At 44.5% G+C, this 16,110-nt stretch overlaps 1 protein-coding gene and 1 non-coding gene across 2 annotated transcripts in view; one reads left to right on the top strand and one right to left on the bottom strand.

Moving 5' to 3' along the window:
• The window catches only part of PTPRT (protein tyrosine phosphatase receptor type T), a 1,090,723-nt gene that overhangs the window by 12,751 nt on the left and 1,061,862 nt on the right, over positions 1-16,110 (top strand). The gene's annotated exons all lie outside the window — the stretch shown is intronic.
• Positions 10,988-11,060, bottom strand: TRNAG-UCC (transfer RNA glycine (anticodon UCC)). The gene has a single exon. It is a non-coding gene; the product is annotated as a tRNA-Gly (tRNA).

Here is a 16,110-nt window from a genome sequence, read left to right as displayed (position 1 = left end):
GCAAATTATAGGGATTTTTAAACATATGTACTGTTCCTCAATCATTCTTTCAAAACAAATTGAGGTTTTATTTTCTGTATGGAAAGCCTTCTTTCAGAGTTTGTAATGAGGATTCCTACGGGGAATTCTAAGACCCCTGCCTCTGGTAAGAAGAAGCAAGGTAGAGAATTGCATTACAGATGCAGGGAGGCCCTGGAGCCTGAGTGATGGGGGGCCCTGATGAAGGAGGGCTTCTTAGGTACCATCATCCGTCCACTTTCCACACCCCCTTCTCTCCCCTGGGAACTCCATGGAGGAATAACAGAGATTCTTGAAGGCTGTGGAAGACACATTTGACCTAGAGGAATAAGATTGCAGAATCTTTTCAATGTTTAGAAATGCTGTGAACCTGGGCACAGTTTTCCCATCTGTAAAATGACGAGATGACATCTGTGTTTCTCAAGAGCTGGAGTTTTGGTCTTTGACGTTAGGATTTTGATTGTTTCCCCAGAAAATCAAATCATTTGAGATCTTCGTTGGAGGCTAAAATATTAAAAATCTACCCTTTCCTGATGAATCAGTTTTGTTATTCGATACATCCATAGTCTGTTCTAAAGGAAGAAATTGTGAAATCCCCAGGTCTAGAGATGAAGCAAACAGAATCAGTTTCCTGGATTGTTCGTTTCAAAGGGCAACTCCATTAGTCCAGATTAGAATATGACAGAGGGAATTTTCATTCTCCTGGGATAAAAATTTCTAAACCCAAAAGAGTATACAGAGGAGCGGAGCATTTGGCTCATGTTGGAATGGAAAGCAGGAAATACAAGGAGATGACAAGTCATTTGGTGAGATGATGGATGATAGAGGAATAATAATAGGGAACCAGATTTCAAAGTTATGAAAATCACAGGTACACCGGGGTATATCTGCAGAGCATGAAGGATTCAAACTGAACCTCAGGGGAACAAATACAGAAGAGGAAATGACTACCAAAAAAGGAAAACTAACTCTGCTGTGTCCTTAAGAACTTAAAATGAGCCAGATATTTTTCAAAGGCTTTTCGCTAATTGTCACTTATAGAATCTTCATAACAGTCCTATGAAGTGGATACAGTTATCACCAAAAATGAGGAACAGGGTGGTTAAGCTATGAAGGTTACACAATTTTAGTGAGTGGTAGAGCCAAGGCTTGAACTTGAGTAATTTGAGCCAGAAATCTGCCTTCTTAGCCTCTGCTTCCTCCTTTCTCTCTGGCTTACATTGTGTTGGGTGCTGTGCTAGATTCATTCTTAGGAGGAAAGTTTAGGTTCCATTTGAAATTGCTGGGTGGAAAGCCTTCCTTCAGAATTTTCAACGAGAATTCCTGTCGGGGAGTTCTAAGACTCCATTGAATTCTCATGATGATCTCAAGAAGCAGGCACAACAATCCCATATATAAGATAAGAGAATGGTTTTATGGATTAAAGGGTTTGGCCACAGTCACACATGCAGTCATCTCATTTCCAAGTCCCAAGTCCTTAAACACATGATGTTGAATTTTAGAAGACTCTTAGGTCTGTAAATGTGTGGGAGAGAGGGGCTGCGTTTCTAAGAGAGATGCGCCATTTCACTCCCAAATAAGTCTCCAGCCATATGAGTCTCAAAGGAGGGTAATTCATAATAATTCATAGGACCCTCACTTGTCCTGGAACAAAAGTTAGGTCCTTTGATGTGGCTGATTTCACACTGGGGACTCAGCCGCTGAAGGTGCCACACCCCTCGACACTTAGATGGGATAAAGTCTTGGACCCATGGTCTTTGGACCTCTGGGTCTCCAGCAAACATAGTATTTTAGGAAAACACTTTTTGGTTGGACATAGTTGACTGAATTTATTTAAACCACAGGATAGTCACCCTGTGGATTTAAGACAGAGGTATATCATTTGGGTTTTTAAAAATGAGTGGCTGAGCCTAGGCTATCAGGTGGGACTGCTATTGAGTTTGCACCAGCAGCTGTCGAATGTCACAGATTTTGCAGCAAGACTTTGGTTCTGAAATATAATGAAAGGGCTAATCGCACAGTCGTGTCCGGCTCTTTGCGACCCCATGGACTGTAGCCCGCTTGGCTCCTCTGTCCATGGAATTCTCCAGGCAAGAATACTGGATTGGGTAGCCTTTCCCTTCTCCATGGGATCTTCCTGACTCCTGGGATTGAACCTGGGTCTCCTGTACTGCAGGCAGATTCTTTAATACTGAGCCACCAGTGAAGCTCTCTGAAATATGAAGGTCTGTGTAATTTTATCTCTGATTTTCCAAAAGTACCAAATACTTCCCTATTGAATTTTTCATTGTGCTCCTGCAATAAAGAATATGTAAATCCCCTCTCAATTTCTACTCTTGTGACTGCAGTTTTCGAGCTTACTCCCTAACATGAACTTTGGGTAGTTCTTGGCTGTTTTTCACATGGAATCAGGTCTGGGACAGGTGGACCCATCTGCTCTGTCGTGAAGGAAACAATAGCTGTTAAAAGAGCAGGCTCTGATCTCAGACTATGTGAGGGCCAAGTCAGTGATGTGCTACTTATAGGATGTATGACCTTGAGTAAGTTATTTGAGCCCTCTGAGCCTCAGTTTTATCATCTGTGAAATGAGGCTAATCATAGTAACTTGCTTGTAGGGTAGTTGTGAGAAATCAAGGAGGTGATGTACCTAATAAAATACTTAGCCTGGGGCCAGGCTCATGGAAGTTGCTCAGTAAATGCCAGCCATTCTCGGTGGTGATGCTGTTGCCGGAGCTCTGTGGAGCCCAGAGTACAGGGCGAGAGGGACCAGTTGTCGTGGTTTGTCCAGGACAGAGGTGTCTCCCAGGATGTGGAACCGTCAGTGCTGAAACCAGGCAAACCAAAATGCGTTGGTCACTCAGATGCCCATCCCAGGCCACAAAGCTCTGTTCAGAGTGACCTCATTGCATATGCTGCGCAGGTTCCTGCAAGTTGCACACACAATTCTTATTTATGTAGCAGAATAAAAAAAGATTATATATTTGACCTGCATTTGATAGATGTTACTATAGGAAGAAATAAAATAGCTTTTGTCAGTTTCTGAAAATATCACTGTTAGAGGAGCTGTCTGGGGTCTCCTGGTATATCTCTCTGGATCCTGACGTGAAACAGAATCCAGCTGCACTATGTTGTGAGGCTTCAACGAAGGGACTGTACATGGTTCGGGTTACGGGAACCCACAAGGGGTCCTGAGACTTCTGGAGCCTAGGAATGGAGGGAGGTTATTGGTGCCTTTTAATTTGCAGAGGAGCAGTGGGAGGGAATTATGTTAATAGAGCCCTCTTGTGTGCGCTCTGAGTTCCAGGAGGCAAGAGTCCTTTGCCCTTTCTGGTTCTGATTGTTTTTAGCAGCTGGGGAGCGGTGGCAGGGATTTTGAGGTGGGAGGAGAGGGCTTGGGGTATTTATCCTCCTCTCTTCCTGCCTCACTCCACTCTGGGAGGGCTGTAGGCCTCAGCGGCAGCTGTTCGCAAAGTGTGCTCGCTGGACCAGCAGCATCACCTGGAAACTTTTTAGAAATGCAAATTTGGGGGACCCACCTCAGACCTGCTAAATCATAAACTCTGGGGTGGGTAATCTGTGCCCTCTAGGTGACTCTGATACATGTGAAAATTTGAGAACTGCAGGTCTAGGGAGCAGAGATAATACCATTAATTTTATGTGGGATCTTTGGCCAGTTAAGTTCCTTCTCTGGTTTGGAGTGTAGTTTCCATCTCAGCCAAATGAGAGAGAGTTTTGCATCTCTGTTCATAGCACTTGCTCCTTTTAAATAGTCTTTTTACGTATTTATGTGTTTATTTTCTGACTCTCTTTTTTCCAACTGCTTTTTTTTTTTTGGCTGTGGTGGGTATTCATTGCTGTGCATGGTCTTTCTTTAGTTGCCGAGAGTGGGGCCACGCTCCAGCTGCTGAACGCAGGCTTCTCATTGTGGTGGCTTCTTCTTTTGTGGGACAGGGACTCTTGAGAGCATGGGCTTAGTTGACCCACAGCATGTGGAATCTTCCCGGACCAGGGATCCAAACCCGTGTCCCCTGCATTGACAGGCAGATTCTTAACCACTGGACCCCCAGGGATGTCCTGACTCTTTTCTGTTAGAATTAACGCTCCACAGGGGTCAGGACTTTGTTCTTTTCACTGCTGATCTCCCGTGCCCAGGACAATTACTATACATGGTACTCAGTGTTGGTGAATAAATGGATAAGAAGTGGTTTCTAAGATCACTTTTAGCAGTTTTAGTTTTAATGTGAAGATTCTATGTTCTGTCGTATATAATAATTGCTAGTTTATCTTAAATCTGTCAATTTGAAATCTCAACCTGCAATTCTACTTTTTTTTTTTAAAAGGAAAATAATAATTGATGAATTAAAGAAAGAATATTTAAAACACCTTCTGTGTGCCAGGGGACCTGGGACATGCAATATGTCACACATTCTTTTATTTATCTTCATAAAGGCTCTGTGAAATTGGATCACTATAAAGGAATGCTATCTTAATGAGATTATGTGACATACCCAAAGTCATGTAGCTATTTTTTTTAGTTTTATTGAAGTATAGTTGATTTACAATATTGTGTTAATTTCTGCTATACAGCAAAGTGGCTCAGTTATATATTTTCTTTTTCATTACGGTTTATCACAGGATATTGAATATAGTTCTCTGTGCTATATACAGTAGGACCTTGTTGTTCACAGTGCTATTAACCGGCCAAACGCAGCTTTTAATCAAGCTGTATTCATTTCTAGGCCAGTATTGTTTTAATTTCAGAGCTGTAAAAGATTCAGAGAAATCTACTGAATTGCAAAGATTGATTACATTGTAAAAGAATTGTTTGCCTTGAAATATGTTTTGTCTTGAGTCACTCAACATGTTGGAGAGAGTATAGGCATTTAAGTCAGAAAGACCTGAATTGAAACCTCACCTTTTGCCAGTTAATGGCTGTGTGTCCTTGAGTGAGTAACTGTACCTCTCTGAACCTAGATTCCCCCCATCCATCATCAACAGGATATAATTCTACCCTGACAGGGGCAGTTGTGACCATTTGAGATAATGCATATAAAATACCTGGTAAGTGATAACAGTGGTGGTGGTTTCTAAGAATTTTTTTGAGAATTGGTAATTCTTGTATAAATTGTGATAAGTCTCAGTCTAAAGGGTGGATTTTAGAGTTTACTGTTCTTCATTAGGAAAAACTGATCATGTGACTTGAACTCACAACAGTCTTTGGAGATATTCTCAGTCCTGTCTGGATTGGCTATGGGCTCAGACTGCCTGAGATCCTGAATCACCTTGCTTACTTGCTATAGTCCTTGGGCAAATTAGTTAGCCTCTCTGAGCCTTAAATATATTTATTTCAAAACGGGGAGTGATAATACCTATCTCCTTAGACACTTAGTGTCATATGAAATAACATGTAAAATGGCAAATAAATAATATGAAAATTATTATTGTTAAATGGAAATTTCTTTTGTATGTCAAATAGCTCCGTGGTCTCACTGCTGTTGAATTTTAGATGTGCAGATAAATGTCTGTGCACACAGTGAAAGTTGCTCAGTCATGTCCGACTCTTTGTGACCCCATGGACTATACAGTCCATGGAATTCTCCAGGTCAGAATACCAGAGTGGGTAGCCATTCCCTTCTCCAGGGATAGTCCCAACCCAGGGATCGAACCCAGGTCTCCCGCATTGCAGGAGGATTCTGTACCAGCTGAGCCACCGGGGAAGTTATTCACGAAGTCCAAGCATGGTAACCATACAGCAGGTGTCGTGTAAAACTCCTTTCTTCTCTGAAATTTTTCTGTTTAGAAGGCTCACCTTCTGGTATGCAGTCAAGATTTTGGAAAGAAGCTGAGACATCTCTGGGCCCAACAGATGCTGCACTCCCACCCAGTTCCAGTCTTTTCTCTAAGGGAGCACCCCTAGGCTGTCATCCGGTGGCGTAGCTCTTTTCAATTCTAGAAAGTTTGTATATGATTCTGACCATAGACCCCAGAGAGTTTAGAAGGAAGGAGACTGGCTGCTGCAGGGGGACGTGCTTGCCGTGGTGCTTAATTAAGGGAACGACGGCCTCATTGCTAGAGAGAGGCAGGAAAACTCTAAGGAGTCACCATGAGATCTCAATAAACTCAGAAGCTGGAGCAGTAGCACGTGGACAGAGCATGTTACTCTCTGAAGGCCCGGAAGGCTGTACCTTATTGCTTTCCTCAAGATTCTGTGACAGTCATGACAATTATCATGTCAGAAGAAAGAAATAGGCGTGGGTTCTGAGCACAGTAACTGACCTTTTAACGGCTCACCTTGAGTTATAAGAAAAGGCTAAGTTGTTTTCTTTAATCCAAGTGATTCTATTTTTACGATGTTGTCTACAGTATTTTCAGGTGTATCATTCCACTTCAATCCTTGCTCTTAGGTGCAGTCACTCTTTTGTAGTGAAGAGGTTGAGTCTTAGATGCCACAAAGGACCAACGCAAGGTCCCACAGGTACTGACGCCTGGGGCAAGGCCTGAAAGCCCCCCCACTGTTTAGATTGTGACTGCGGTGTGCACCATGGCCCCATTCTCCCACGTGGGAGGGAAGGGAGTTTTGTAGGATATTTTTAAAGCCTTTGCAGACACAGCTCTTTAAGTGTCTGCTGTGGTGGCTAGCATGATGCCTTCTGCCTAATGAACCTTGGGTTTCAGTATTTAGTACGTTGAATTAAAGAGCAAACCTTGGGTGCCTGGAAAGTTCTGATATTATAAAGGAACATCTCAGGAGCAGCTGGAATGAAGGCATCATGGAAGGGGATGAAGAGGGGGATGGTCAGGTAGGAGGAAATGCATGAAGAGGATTGGTAAAAAGAGGGAGAGAGGAGGGGCCAAAGGGCCTCTCTTAATAGCATCGAGAGGCCAGGGGTGGAACAGGGCACATGGCGTTTCCTTGGAGGAGTATGCTGCTGCTTTTTCTCTTGACTCCTTTGATTTTGCTTGACTTGACTCTTCAGGGGAGCAAGTTTACAGCCTGAGGCTCTTAGTTAAAAATAACTTTTATTTGGTATAAGAAATTCATGCTAGCATGAGAAAAATTGCTATGGATGAGAGGTTTTGATGAAAACAATGAGACAATGACCACTGAAGGTATGATACCCCACCTCTGGCTTCCGCTGATGCCATTTCTATCCAAATGATCCAGGAGGCCTGGGGCTCAGAGCCACCTAACTCTCTTCCTGGTGTGAGGCAGGCCAGGCTGAGTGATGTTTTTGGTTCCTCCTAGACCCAGAGATGGCCATGCCATGGTTTGATTTTCCTCTTTGTCACCAAAGAGGTTGTCGTCATTGTTGTTCAGTCGCTCAGTCGTGTCTGACTCTTTGTGACCCCATGGATTGAGCACGCCAGGCCTCCCTGTCCTTCACCATCTCCCTGAGCCTGCTCAAACTCTTGTCCATTGAGTCGGTGATGCTGTCCACCCATCGCATCCTCTGTCGTCCCCTTCTCCTCCTGCCTTTAATCTTTCCCAGCATCGGGGTCTTTTCCAATGAGTAAATGATGTCTCTTTGGAGGAAACAGATCAAAATTTGTTTAATGTAGTGGTTCTTTGAAAGAAATCAGTGTCTAATCTGTTCTTTTAAGTTTGAAAGCCTAGCACAATGCAGTAAGAGGTATATGGAGGGTCAAAAGCATGTGACTTCTGAATTAGGATGACTTGAAAAATTCAAATTGAAGTGGAACCCTATGTTTGTTAACTATTGCTGCCTAAAAATTGGCACAAAGTCAGCCACTGAAAACAGCACTTAGGAAACCACTTCGGCCACTGACAATGACATTGGTTATGTCATAGTTTTTGCAGATCAGGAGTCTGGGCATGGCTAGGCTGGGTTCTCTGGCTCAGGACCTCACATGAGGCTGCCGTCCAGACAGCTAGGGCTGTGATCTCATCTGAAGACTTGACTGTGAAGGATCTCTTTCTAAGCTCATGTAGTTGTTGTCAGGATTCAGTTTTTAAAAAAATTTTACTGAAGTATAGTTGATATATAATGTTGTGTTAGCTCCTGGTGTGTACCAGAGTGATTCAGTTATACGAATGTGTAATAGTTTGCATTTGGTAACCCCAAACTCCCAGTCTATCCCTCTTCCTCTTCCCCTTCCTGTCATGGCAACCACAAGTCTTCTCTATGTGAGTCTGTTTCTGTTCGTAAATAAGTTCATTTGTGTCATATTTTAGATTCCACATTTAAATGCTATCACATGGTATTTGTCTGTCTGACTTACGTCACTTAGTGTGATAATCTCTAGGTCCATCCATGTTGCTGCAAATGGCACTATTTCATTCTTTTTTATGGGTGAGTAGTTTTCCATTGTACGTGTACACATACATATATCCCACATCTTCTTTATCTACTCATTTGTCTGTGGACGTTTACTTTGCTTCCATATCTTGGCAGTTGTAAGCAGTGCTGTGATGAACTGTGGGCTGCATGCATCTCTTCAAATTAAGACTTTTCATTTTTGGGGGATTTGTGCCCAGGAATGGGATTCCTGGATCATACAGTATGTTGCTATTTTTAGTTTTTTAAGGAAACTCCATATTGTTTTCCATGGTGGTTGTACAGTTTACATCCCCATCAACAGTGCAGGAAGGTTCCCTTTTCTCCACACTGTCTCCAGTGTTTATTATTTCTTGACTTTTTAATGGTGGTCATTTTGACTGGTGTGAGATGATACCTCACTGTAGTTTTGATTTGCATTTCTCTAATAATTAGCAGTGGTGAGCATCTTTTCATGTGCCTGTTGACCATCTGTAACAATCATTCAGTTTTTTAGCAGACTGCCAGACAAGGATCTTCCTTCCTTATGGGCTGTTGGCCAGAGGCCAGTCTTAGTTCCTTGGGACATGGGTCTCTCCAACACCGTGGTCTGCTTCATCTTCCAGGCAAGGGAGAAGCTCGGCTAGCAAGACAGAGGTCACAGTCTTACCTACCTAATTGCAGCAGTGACGTCTCATCACCATTGCCATATTGTGTTGGTTGGAAGCTAGTCACCGGTCCTGCCCACACTCGAGGGAAGGGGATTACATGAAAGCATAAGAACTGGGAAGTGAGCATCATTGGGGACCAGCTTAGGGTCTGCCTGCCGTAGACCCACATCTCAAACTCCCCCTCCAACCCTTTTTTTTTGGTATTCTTCAGAGCCTTGCCACAGAAGGTTTTGCTGCTATGGGTATAGGAGGGATTGAAATTTAAGTAAGAGACTGCAAGAGGGGGATGGAAAAATCTGTTGTGTTTGACCTGGTTACTCACTTGATTGCCCTATCAGGGGTCTTGCAGGGGGCTTGAATTATGTGATTTCCTTTCATCCTCACTGATAACCCCAAGAAGTAGGCAGATGAGGGAACTAGGATGTTGACACAAGCCTGAATCTTGTCTAAGCTCGTGAGGGTCGAGAGGCGTTGGGTTTTCAAGAGGTCAGAAGGTGTTAGGAGGGAGGGTTTTTCTGGGCTTGATAACACTGGGAGCTTCCTCTCTGCTGCAGCAGGGTTAGCTGAAGCTAGGCCGTGGGCACAGTTGAAGGTGAGGACACGAAGTACAGCCTCTGTCCAGACGTGGAGGTCAGGCTCTGGAGGCAAGGTTGGAACTCAGGACTAGGGAAGGGCGGCACACGGTAAACACAATGAAGCCAAAAAGGGCCAAGCTCTCAGGAGCCTTTCCTTTCATATAAGTAAGAAGCAGGGGAGAAAGGCTGTGCTTGTCTTCATCATTCATTCACACCCACCACTGCTGGACTTTATGAAGCCAGATGAAGCCATTGTATTCGTGTCTGCCAGCCAGGAAGCCACTCTTTTTCCCCTGCCACCTTTGTCTGCACAGCTGGGATTGAGTTTTTTTTCAGTTTTCTCTTATTTTATAAAAACAAACAGAAAAATGGAAATGCAGGTAGTCACAGTAGTTCATTGAGGCAAAGATGGAGCCTGATATAAAAACAGTGTCGGCTGTTTCACTTCCATTTATTGCTGGTCAGATAGTTCCCACTGTGAAAGGAAATCAGATGAAGCACATGTCTGAACTGATGGGAATGTGTCCTCCAACATTGTGGCGCCAAGGCCATGTTTTGCGATGTAGGAAAATAGGGAAATCTTTAAAATTACAGACTGAAAATCAACGTTAAAGAAAAAGAACTTCAGTGATTGAGGTTCAGAGAGAAATCAACAGATCCATAGAGCTTCTGATGGGGAGATGGTTGACTCCAGAATCCTTGATCAAAACGACGGCGTTGGGCTTCCTACTGACGCTTTTGTCCAGGAAAGTTGATGACACTGTCAGAATCCCCAGACAGCTGCCAAAGTAATTTTTTAAAACCATAAATCAGACCATGTCCCTCCTCTCTTTCAAATCGCATCACTTGGATTTAGAATAAAGCCCCCAACCCAAACTGCTTCTTGCCTCTAAGATCTGGCTCCTGAGACTGTTTTTAACCCCATCTCTCACCGTTACCACTGCCATTACTGGATTGAGTCTAGCCTGGCAAGTGGAGGTGGGATCCCCAATCTTCATCCCCTCATGCGTCAGATCTGGCCTTGCCACCTGTTTGTGTGCGGGCTGTGAACTAAGAATGGTTTTCACGTCTTAATGGTTGTTAACAATAAAAGGAGGACGGCATTTTGTAACACGTGGTGATGGTATGAAATTCAAATTTCGGTGTCCATAAAAGAGTTATCTTGGAACACAACTTTGTCCATTTGTTTGCAGATTGCCTTTGGCAGCTTTCATGCTGCGGTGGTGGAGCTGAGTAGTGGCAAGGAGGACTGAAGCCCTGCAGAGGCTAAAGCGATTACCCTTTGGCTCTTTATAGAAAAGGTTGGCTGACTTTTGCTTTAGCCACACTGGCCTTTTTTCTTTTCTCAAACAGTCAAAATCTGTGCCCACCTCAGGGCCTTTGCCCTTGCTGTTCTCTTTACTCACTTTTATTTTTTGGCTATGTTGCACAGCATGTGGGACCTTGGTTCCCTAAGCAGGGATCAAACCTGCACCCTCTGCATTGGAAGGACAGCGTCTTAACCACTGGGCCACCAGGGAAGTCTCTGTTTTTTCTACTAGGGATGCTTCTTTGTTTCACCCTTCACACAAGTACTCATAGGAGTGAGCACTTTCTGTCCCCATTAGCTTAATTCTGTGTATGTTAATAACATCTGCCATCTCGAAGTATTTACTTATTCATTTGTTTCTCCCACTTGAATGTAAGCTCTTGGAGGGAACAGTTCTGTCTTACCACTTAGGAAGCACTTGGCACATCCCGGGTGCTCTGTAAATGTTTGTTGACAGACTGTGTGAATTAATGGAAAGCAGTGCCGAACCTCCAGCCCTATCTTCTGCTACATCTCTGCCAGGACTTCCTTCTCCCCAACACAAACTCATTTTCTCCTTCGTATGAGATGTCATTTTCAGTAAGCTGAGATAATTGGATTTTAAGATAAGACATCACAAAATTAAATTTATTGTTTGTTAATTTATTTTAAAATATTTTAGCTAATCCTGAATAATCAGGAGTACACGGTAGACCACTTGTGGAGTTAAAAGAAATGAAGCATTGACACTACAATTAAAATTTCATAATTTTTTGTAGCTCCCTCCCCACAGATAACCACCTCAACTCCACTCGTATAGTGTGTAAAGATCTGTATATTCCAAACTTCCGATTTGCAACTAATTTTTAGGAGCATGTTTTCTGACGGAGAAAATGTGGGATGAATGTGCTTCTCCCTCCTCCTCCTCTTCCCACTCATTTTTACACACACATAAGGAGGCCCAGGTGAGATGGATGTGCTCTGGGTGGATGTCCTTGGATGGCTTTCCCTGAGGACACTAGTCCAGTGGAGGGACCACAGAACTGTAACATAATATGTGAGAACCAGCCACTGCCTGACACATACAGCCTGTTCTTCACCTCACGGTGACAGCATGGACCATGAGAACACTTTGATGTAATCGAGGGCAAGTGTGGTTTGGGTTGTAGAGCGAATGTCACAAAGCCAGCACTCTCAGTTGTTGACCACAGATGTTCACCTTGGAGATTCAAAAGCTGCTAAGCGGCTGCTGTTCATGGAGAATCTTAGGAGGCCTGGCTTCAGTACTTGGCAGGTCATCCTTGCTGCTATCATATGCAGGTCTCTGTTCTCTCCCCAGCCAGTTGTGGGTCCGCCAGTATTTGCTGAGGTCCCTCTCTGGGTCATCTACTGGAGCTCCATCAGCAGGGGAGACACAAAGGACCATTCCTGTGCTCAAGGAGCTTACTGTCTGGTTTGGGGAAACAGATGGGCATGTTTGTGGTCGTGGTATAGAGACAGTAGATGTGTCGATGAAGCGCTGCTTCAGTGGGCAGCCTGGGGAACAGCTCACTTGGGTGGAGCCAGGGATGGTTTCTGGTAGACAGTGAGGCAGGTGAGGGCATGGGAGAACTGCAGATCACTGAGAAGCCAAGCCCTTTGGTATGGTTGGAGCCATACAGGCTGAGTTAGTGTGGCAGGAGGGAAAGGGAGGGGCAGGGAGGAGTGAGAGGCAGCCCCTTGACCTGATCCAAAAAGGCTTGACTCCTTTGCTGCTTCTGAGTGCAGGACCATGGAGACCTGTGTCAGTAGGGAGCCAGTGTCCTAGTTGCCAGGGGTCACTGAGATGGGTTTGGGCATTGATAGTTGCGTGCTTCGGTGTTTCAGAGTAGCTTAACACAGAATAGCTTTTGCTTCTGCAGAAAGCTGTTACTGTTTGCTTTCTGGGCATTGTTAACAAAAACTTTAGAGTCAGACACTGGCTTTGCCACTACAACATTTCTGACCCTAGGAAGTTACTGAGTCTAGCTGTGCCTCAGTTTCCTCATCTGTTAAAAGGGTATAATCATAAAACCCACTGCATAGGATCATTCTGAGAATTTAATTAGTTACTACATATATAAAGCACATAATAAGCCCACATTCAATGGTCTCTACTACTACTATTTGTTTTCTTGATCCCCCCCAAATGTGTACCATGCTTGTTTAATTACATCTCCCTGATTCCTGTCCTCCAGTTTCAAATACAGGAATCACCATATTAGCATGGTAATGCTGCAATAATAATCCACTGAGTCGATGTAAATAAGGAACATCTGTGCAATATTTATGACCCATAAAACACAGTTATACTCTAAAATGTTGTTCTAATCCCAAGTAGGTCACTGCAGTGGTCCATGATCAGAGGACCCTCCTGGGGCCCTGGCTGTATTCACTGAGGTCTGTGCCAGCCAGCCCAGATGGGGACGGGCACTGCCACATGGCAGTTGGCGAAAATTAGACTCCTGAGGGTTTTTTTGCCCATCAGAGCAAAAAATGAGTTATCTTTTTGCAGGAAAAATAGGGTGAAGTTACTTTTAAAATCAAGAACAGCCAGCTTTCAGTTGCGTGCGTGGGTTTAAATACTCGCTGGACTGTGCAGGGGATTTTTTTTTTTTTTTTTGCAGGAGATATTTTAAATCCCAGTGTGGTTTCCTCACCTTCAGTGCCTTTCTGTCACATGTGTTACCATTTTGTTACCATTTTTGCTTGGGTGTCCAGGAAACTCTGAGTCTGATTTGCAGCCCCGTCTTAGTCATTATGTATGAGCTCTCAATAGGTGATTTTTCTAATACCTGTCTTCCCTTTGATCTTGGTTTTCTTCCATTTATTCTGGTGTTCTTATATTCTCTTTGGGTTGTATGTGTTGTTTTTTTTTAAAGTCAGCTAACCTTTAAATGCTTTAATGAACATGTCAGGGTAACGCTAGGCTCTTCCTGCTTGTCATTTGATATGTTCATAGAGTCTGCAAGCTTACTTCCATTATAGGCTAAGAAAAACACAAACAGCAAGACAAATCTCCTCAGCCCCCAAGTCAAGTTCAGTATAGTGTGCACTGGGCTCAGCCAGCTTGTTCTGCAAAAGGGTCAGAGAGGCAGAGACAGTATGTAACTGAGTGGGTCAGCTGTGTTCCAATAAAACTATGTACAGAAACAAGCAGCTGGCCCTTAGGTCGTGGTTTTCTGATCCCTGGTTAGTGTAATGTGCATAGAGTTTGGCCACGTGATGCGAAGAGCTAACTCATTAGAAAAGACCCTGATGCTGGAAAAGACTGAAGTCAGGAGGAGAGGGGGATGACAGAGGACGAAATGGTTGGATGGCATCACCGACTTAACGGACAGTAGTTTGAGCAGTCTCTGGGAGATGGTGAAGGACAGGGAAGCCTGGCGTGCTGCAGGCCATGGGGTCGCAAAGAGTCGCACACGACTGAGTGACTGAACAAGAGTATATAGCGTATGTAATTCACCGATCACTGAGTGTCCAGCTCGATGAACTGTCGTCACAGGATGATGCTTCCATGAAACCTCCCCCGAGGCCAGGAAGTTAGAACAGGGCCAGGGCCCTGAAGTGCCCCACACCTCTTCCCATGTGTCACCTGTCTCTACCGCAGAGGTAACCAGTGACTTCTACACATAATAGATAAATTTTTCATTACATTAAGCCCCACATATGAAAACATCATAGATTAAAAAAATCACTCTCAAGAGGCAGACCTGATACACGGTCAGCATATATGACTGACTTTAGCGTCACACTCAAATGACCGATAAGTCCTTTGAGTTTCAGTTCTTTTACTTGTAAAATGGGGATGTTAGTGCTTATATGGGGGCCGTATGAAAAATCAATTGGATGCCATACTTGAGGTCTTGAATGCAGTCCTGTGTCCAGAGACCACCTAAGTTAATTTCTCATCAGTGATATGACCTTTTCCATGCTGGCAGGCACCTCTTTGGGATGGTGCTAACTCCGCATAGAGAGGAATTCTTAGTCAGCTGTACTTATTTGTGAGTCCATCACCAAGCCCGGTCAGCCCCAAGCATGGTCAGCTTCTTTCAGATTCATTCTGGCTGTGGGATGCCTCCGTGAGGGCTCCGTTGGTGTTTTTCCCAGAACACCGAACAAATGGCCGTTGTGGGGGTTTCCTGGCGCCGAGACCTCCCAGCTCATTTGTATTCCGGTGGCTTCTTGTTCACACATGAGCACTTGTCTCCCGGGCCCAAGTCCGGCTCGGCTGTATGGGCTGGTGGGTGGCACCCGGCAGGCCTGCTTCCTGCGGGGGCCCTTTCAAGATTGGTCTTTTTTGGAGGGGAGGGGTGGGCAGGAGGCATTGACTCTTTTCGGGACGACTCGCCAGTGCCTGTGTGAGCAGCCCAGCAGTGTACCCGTGACGGTGCTGAATGTAATCGGGTTATGAATGACTCTGTCTTCACTGATTTGCTTTGGAGATAAAAAGTCCTGATGAGGTGGGTGCGACCAACAGCAGCAGCAGAAGTCAAACGTACCTTGGGGACATGAATGGCCATCTTTACTCTCAAAGCACCTCCACTTCCTCCATCCAGAAAGAGGTATTGAGAGAGATCGTTATCCATGTCGGAGAGTCCATTAAGGGGAAGGAGTGCTTTGTAGCCAGAGAGCAAGGCCATAAAACCGAAAATGCCCTTTTGAAAGGGCCCCTGTGGCCTGCGAGGAAGCAAGCTTTTCCCTTTATGTGAGAAAGGAGTAATGGGGAGAAGACGAAAGAGAGAAACAAAACTGAAATTCTTCGGGTCAGACACCGCGCCAAAGGCTTTGACAAACACGGTTTTGTAAAATCCTCAAGCCAACTCCAAACTGCAGAGATTATTATATATAATAACCTATAATCTATATAATAGATACATAATCTATAATATCTAGATATAGGATAGATATAAACTAATCTATAATATCTATAGATATATTTATATCATCTATAACGTCCTCCCCCCACCCCGCTCCATTTTATAGATGAAAACTAGGCTTGGAGAAGGTGGGTGGACTGCCTGGGTGTCAGCGGCAAAACCTGATTGGATGGTGATGCCTGTGTGTGTCCCGCCCACATCCGGTGCCCCAGCCAATTGCAGTGTGCCTCTTTCTCCAAAGCCAGCCGTCCGTGCCCCGCCCCCACCTGCCGGCAGCTCTCACCCTGATTGACAGGAGTTGGTGGATCAGCTTCTCTGCTCCCTCACCCTCTGGTGGGGTAGTCCTGTGTTCTGCCGGTGGGATTAACTTCCAGCTCCCCACAG

This window comes from Muntiacus reevesi, chromosome 2, assembly GCF_963930625.1.
Source record: "Muntiacus reevesi chromosome 2, mMunRee1.1, whole genome shotgun sequence".
Lineage (NCBI taxonomy): Eukaryota > Metazoa > Chordata > Mammalia > Artiodactyla > Cervidae > Muntiacus > Muntiacus reevesi.
This window is presented reverse-complemented; position numbering and strand designations above follow the sequence as displayed.